At 46.9% G+C, this 7,062-nt stretch overlaps 1 protein-coding gene across 1 annotated transcript in view; it reads left to right on the top strand.

Moving 5' to 3' along the window:
- The first annotated feature begins 3,590 nt into the window (after nt 1-3,590).
- LOC106604136 (complexin-2) overlaps nt 3,591-7,062 on the top strand; it is a 42,297-nt gene continuing 38,825 nt past the window's right edge. Inside the window, exon 1 of the mRNA XM_014198540.3 lies at nt 3,591-3,672. The gene's annotated coding sequence lies outside the window, so the exon portion shown is untranslated. The remainder of the gene's footprint in view (nt 3,673-7,062) is intronic.

Here is a 7,062-nt window from a genome sequence, read left to right as displayed (position 1 = left end):
CCCCCTGTATATAGCCTCCACATTGACTCTGTACCGGTACCCCCTGTATATAGCCTCCACATTGACTCTGTACCGGTACACGCTGTATATAGCCTCCACATTGACTCTGTACCGGTACCCCCTGTATATCGCCTCCACATTGTCTCTGTACCGGTACCCCCTGTATATAGCCTCCACATTGACTCTGTACCGGTACCCCCTGTATATAGTCTCCACATTGACTCTGTAGCGGTACCCCCTGTATATAGCCTCCACATTGACTCTGTACCGGTACCCCCTGTATATAGCCTCCACATTGACTCTGTACCGGTACCCCCTGTATATAGCCTCCACATTGACTCTGTACCGGTACCCCCTGTATATAGCCTCCACATTGTCTCTGTACCGGTACCCCCTGTATATAGCCTCCACATTGACTCTGTACCGGTACCCCCTGTATATAGCCTCCACATTGTCTCTGTACCGGTACCCCTGTATATAGCCTCCACATTGACTCTGTACCGTAATACCCTGTATATAGCCTCCACATTGACTCTGTACCGGTACCCCCTGTATATAGCCTCCACATTGTCTCTGTACCGATACCCCCTGTATATAGCCTCCACATTGACTCTGTACTGGTAGCCCCTGTATATAGCCTCCACATTGACTCTGTACCGGTACCCCCTGTATATAGCCTCCACATTGACTCTGTACCGGTACCCCCTGTATATAGCCTCCACATTGACTCTGTACCGGTACCCCCCGTATATAGCCTCCACATTGACTCTGTACCGGTACCCCCTGTATATAGCCTCCACATTGACTCTGTACCGGTACCACCTGTATATAGCCTCCACATTGACTCTGTACCGGTGCCCCCTGTATATAGCCTCCACATTGACTCTGTACCGGTACCCCCTGTATATAGCCTCCACATTGACTCTGTACTGGTACCCCCTGTATATAGCCTCCACATTGACTCTGTACCGGTACCCCCTGTATATAGCCTCCACATTGACTCTGTACCAGTACCCCCTGTATATAGCCTCCACATTGACTCTGTATCGGTACCCCCTGTATATAGCCTCCACATTGACTCTGTATCGGTACCCCCTGTATATAGCCTCCACATTGACTCTGTACCGTAACACCCTGTATATAGCCTCCACATTGACTCTGTACCGTAACACCCTGTATATAGCCCTCCACATTGTTATTTTACTGCTGCTCTTTAATTATTTGTTACTTTTATTTTTATTTTTTTTAACTGTATTGTTGGTTAGGGCTTGTAAGTAAACATTTCACTGCTACACCTGTTCTATTCGACGCATGTGACAAATACAATTTGATTAGATTTTATTGTGATGTTCTCTCTTGTTCAATGTGAGTGTTGTGTTACCTCAGCAGAACACCTGCTATGGGCTTGATGTATGAGCTTTGTAATGACAGACGGACAATGGATTCCTTGGTTACACACACACCCTGCAGCCTCACACAGCCTGCAGCCTCACACAGCCTGCAGCCTCACACATCCTGCAGCCTCACACAGACTGCAGCCTCACACACCCTGCAGCCTCACACACCCTGCAGGCTCACACACCCTGTAGCCTCTCGCAGCCTGCAGCCTCTCGCAGCCTGCAGCCTCTCACAGCCTGCAGCCTCTCACAGCCTATAGCCTCACACACCCTGCAGCCTCACACACCCTGCAGGCTCACACACCCTGCAGCATCACACAGCCTGCAGCCTCACACACCCTGTAGCCTCTCGCAGCCTGCAGCCTCTCACAGACTGCAACCTCACACACCCTGCAGTCTCACACACCCTGCAGTCTCACACACCCTGCAGGCTCACACACCCTGCAGCCTCACACACCCTGCAGGCTCACACACCCTGCAGCCTCACACACACCCTGCAGCATCACACACCCTGCAGCCTCACACACACCCTGCAGCCTCACATACCCTGCAGTCTCACAACAGAGGCTTGGTAACAAACTGCTTATGATCTTCCTGCAGTATAAAATGCATTTATGTCTGATTTTCAATCTGATCAGTGCTCCTACCCTTTGGCATCAATCTGATCAGTGCTCCTTCCCTTTGGCATCAATCTGATCAGTGCTCCTTCCTTTTGGCATCAATCTGATCAGTGCTCCTACCCTTTGGCATCAATCTGATCAGTGCTCCTACCCTTTGGCATCAATCTGATCAGTGCTCCTACCCTTTGGCATCAATCTGATCAGTGCTCCTACCCTTTGCCATCAATCTGATCAGTGCTCCTACCCTTTGGCATCAATCTGATCAGTGCTCCTTCCCTTTGGCATCAATCTGATCAGTGCTCCTACCCTTTGGCATCAATCTGATCAGTGCTCCTTCCTTTTGGCATCAATCTGATCAGTGCTCCTACCCTTTGGCATCAATCTGATCAGTGCTCCTACCCTTTGGCATCAATCTGATCAGTGCTCCTTCCCTTTGGCATCAATCTGATCAGTGCTCCTTCCCTTTGGCATCAATCTGATCAGTGCTCCTTCCCTTCAGCATCAATCTGATCAGTGCTCCTTCCTTTTGGCATCAATCTGATCAGTGCTCCTTCCCTTCGGCATCAATCTGATCAGTGCTCCTTCCCTTCGGCATCTTCCCTTCGGCATCAATCTGATCAGTGCTCCTTCCCTTCGGCATCAATCTGATCAGTGCTCCTTCCCTTCGGCATCAATCTGATCAGTGCTCCTTCCCTTCGGCATCAATCTGATCAGTGCTCCTTCCCTTCGGCATCAATCTGATCAGTGCTCCTTCCCTTCGGCATCAATCTGATCAGTGCTCCTTCCCTTCGGCATCAATCTGATCAGTGCTCCTTCCCTTCGGCATCAATCTGATCAGTGCTCCTTCCCTTCGGCATCAATCTGATCAGTGCTCCTTCCCTTCGGCATCAATCTGATCAGTGCTCCTTCCCTTCGGCATCAATCTGATCAGTGCTCCTTCCCTTCGGCATCAATCTGATCAGTGCTCCTTCCCTTCGGCATCAATGTGATCAGTGCTCCTTCCCTTTGGCATCAATCTGATCAGTGCTCCTTCCCTTCGGCATCAATCTGATCAGTGCTCCTACCCTTCGGCATCAATCTGATCAGTGCTCCTTCCCATCGGCATCAATATAATTTAGGTCTCTATGCACTGAGACCCATTGAAATTACATGTTGCTCTTGAATGTGTCATTGAAATCAATAATTCATTATATTGAGTATCTCTTAATAGTCTTCATTGTCACTCTGTAGTCTATTGTCCTACGTGTTCTGTAGGCCTATAGGTTCTCTACTGAAGTCTGCCAAATAGCATATTGGGTCCTAAATAACGATATAATAACACAATGTAAATCATCTTTATCCATCTCTAAAGCAAGTTAACCCTTCGGCTTTGATTCCATAAAAATTATTTCACAAAAAGTAATATCCATAACCAGAAATAACCGTTTGGTGTCCATGAACAATTCTAGGAGATACAAAATGCCAACTGTGTAAATTGTGATATTTTTTTTGTATTTTTGGCGAAACTTGAAGTGTTAGTGTGAATAGTGAAGGGGTGGTCGGGATTGAGGGCGGGCGATACTACTCATCTCCAAACGGTGGAGGATAACAGACAGACTGGTTGGTTGGTTGGGGACCGACAGAGACGCCGCCTGACTTTCTCCATCTGCTCCGAGGTTTGTTAAACAACTAATATGACGCACCACCTTTCTCCGATCAATTCATTTTGAGGAACAGGTGTTTACTATAGCTGGGAACACGTTTTGACTTTCCACTCGCCTGGTGCTGAAACCAGCTCGGCTTTCTGGTGGTGCGAACTGGAGTCGACAATGGAGAGAGGGTTGGGTACACGCTGGTTTCAAGGCGTGTTGAACTGTTACTTTCAGCACCATGTTGTTAGAAAAATGAAAATAATGATCATGGTTGTTGCCTATTTTACCGCCACATCTGGCAGTAGGTGGGGGGGGGGGAATGTGTGTCCTCCTCAAAGCTATTGAGCGGCGGAGGAGTAAAGAGAGAGATGCGTGTGTGGCGCTGATGTTTTTCGTCAATGGGCGGGTTGTTGTGCATGCGTTAGATAGTCTACTGAGACGCTCTGTTCGATGAGCGATCGGTCTGAACATGTATTGGGTTGTTCCAGTTATACATGCATTTTATATAGGTATGTTGTATGCGTAGACCAATGTGTTTTTGTTGAGGGTGTAGGTTACCAGTCTGTTGAAATGGACCAGATCTCATGTTATGGACACCTTAAATATTTGATGTTATGCTGAATGGATTAGCCTAAATATTCATGCTATATGCACTCACACTGTGTGTGTGTGTGTGTGTGTGTGTGTGTGTGTGTGAGAGAGAGAGAGAGAGAGAGAGAGAGAGAGAGAGAGAGAGAGAGAGATTGATAGAGAGAGAGAGAGAGAGAGATTGATAGAGAGAGATTGATAGAGAGAGATTGATAGAGAGAGAGAGATTGCTAGAGAGAGAGAGAGAAAGAAGGAGAGAGAGAGATTGATAGAGAGAGAGAGAGAGATTGATAGAGAGAGATTGATAGAGAGAGAGAGATTGATAGAGAGAGAGAGAGAAAGAAGGAGAGAGAGAGAGAATGCATACATAAGTATACAGGATCCAGAAAAGTTCAGGACACTGGTCCACCAATTAGACCATGTAGAATCCTTGTTGTTGAGAACTAAGGGATGGATGAGTTCAACATTTACAGTCAGTGCCCGTGTTTCATCGTTGGCCTACCAATGGTAATATTTCAACAGTTGCTTATAGCTGAAGCAACAGCCTCCAGCCATGCTTGTACAGTAGTCTATCAGAGCTTGGAGGCAGCCAACCCTACAGTTCATTCATGTAATCCTCAGTCACGTTAAGTGCAAGAACCTTTAGACTTCATGAAATTCAGTGAGCTCATCCACAGCCTTTCAATCACTTTTAAGACTACATAGATTGCCTTCTGTACATCCAATGCAAAAAAAAACAATTCAAGTAATACACCTACAGTACATGTTGTAATAATTGTATAACTATAATACTAGCCTACAGTACATGTTGTAATAATTGTATAACTGTAATACTAGCCTACAGTACATGTTGTAATAATTGTATAACTGTAATACTAGCCTACAGCCTCCAGCAGATGCTGAGGGTAAAATGCCATCCAGGCTTGCCTGTCACCTAGTTGGAAGGAGATGAATCATCTCTTCAAAAGTGGGTTGTAGATGACAGATGTGATGGTTTGACGATTCCTGTGTGCGTTCTGTTCTGTTAGCAGTGCAGCAGAGGAGAGAGGGGGAGGGAGAGAGAGAGATGGGGAAGAGGGCGAGAGAGAGAGAGACAGAGGGAGAGAGAGAGACAGAGGGAGAGAGAGAGAGACAGAGAGATGGGGGAGAGGGAGAGGGCAAGAGAGAGAGACAGAAGGAGAGAGAGAGACAGAGGGAGAGAGAGAGAGAGACAGAGAGATGGGGAGAGGGAGAGGGCGAGAGAGAGAGAGACAGAAGGAGAGAGAGAGACAGAGGGAGAGAGAGAGAGAGAGAGAGACAGAGAGATGGGGGAGAGGGCGAGAGAGAGAGAGAGAGAGAGACAGAAGGAGAGAGAGAGAGACAGAGGGAGAGAGAGAGAGAGACAGAGAGATGGGGGAGAGGGAGAGGGCGAGAGAGAGAGAGAGGGAGAGAGAGGGAGATGGGAGAGAGAGAAAGGGGGGAGAGAGAGAGATGGGGGAGAGAGAGAGAGAGAGAGAGAGAGAGAGAGAGAGAGAGTGAGAGAGAGAGAGAGAGAGAGAGAGAGAGAGAGAGAGAGAGAGAGAGGGAGAGAGAGAGAGAGAGAAAAGAGGCCCAGCCTAGCTGCAGGCAGGGACTGAGCTGCTGAACCACAGAGGATTCAAACTGATGAATTATTAATATAATCTCCCACAGAAATAAACCTCAATCAAGATGTTGTGAGATGTTTATAATGTAATAATGAAAACAATAAAAACTCCTGTTACAATGACCTTTAGGAGCCCGTGATGAGGATGTTGCCATACAGGTTTCAAGGATCAGGTTCAGTCTGTATTTCAGTACCCAGTAGACATGGTGTTTCCCAAATGGCACCCTATTCCCTATATCGTGCACTACTTTTAACCAGTGCCAAATGGCACCCTATTCCCTATATAGTGCACTACTTTTAACCAGTGCCAAATGGCACCCTATATAGTGCACTACTTTTGACCAGAGGAGCTGATTGTAATTGAATAGATCTTCTAGAGCTGAAATGGTACCAGATAATGGATATATTCTAATCTGTAGCTGAAATGGTAACAGATAATGGATAGAGCTTCTAATCTATAGCTGAAACGGTAACAGATAATGGATAGAGCTTCTAATCTGTAGCTGAAACGGTAACAGATAATGGATAGAGCTTCTAATCTGTAGCTGAAATGGTAACAGATAATGGATAGAGCTTCTCATCTATATCTGAAATGGTACCAGATAATGGATAGAGTTTCTAATCTGTAGTTGAAATGGTAACAGATAATGAGCACGCACCCATGTGGGCTGGTTAAAATCCATTTTGACAGAGGCTAATTAGACCCCACCGTGTAGAGGAAGGGGGTTCCCAGGACCTCCAAGTGAGACTCAAACCATCGCCACTACTCTGCTTTGGCACCTCTCAGCAGGGGGGCAATGATACAAGACACCGGGGGGGGGGGGGGGGGGGGGGTTGTTCAATGAGCTGAAATGTTCATATTCTTCACAACACTGCAGATATTACCTCTCAAGAGAATTCTCTTCAGTTATAGTCACAGCCGTGTATATTCCACCTCAAGCCGATAGCACGACGGCCCTCAAGGAACTACACTGGACTTTGTGCAAACTGGAAACCACATATCCTGAGGCTGCATTTATTTTTTGCTGGGGATTTGAACAAAGCAAATTTTAGGAAAACGCTGCTGAAGTTCTATCAACACATTGCCTGTAGAACTCGCGCTTCAAAAACTCTTGACCATTGTTACTCTCCCTTCCGGGATGGCTACAAGGCCCTCCCCCGCCCTCCTTTCGGCAAATCAGATCACAACTCTATTCTGCTCC

Source organism: Salmo salar, chromosome 05, assembly GCF_965601325.2.
Source record: "Salmo salar chromosome 05, fSalSal1, whole genome shotgun sequence".
NCBI lineage: Eukaryota > Metazoa > Chordata > Actinopteri > Salmoniformes > Salmonidae > Salmo > Salmo salar.
This window is presented reverse-complemented; position numbering and strand designations above follow the sequence as displayed.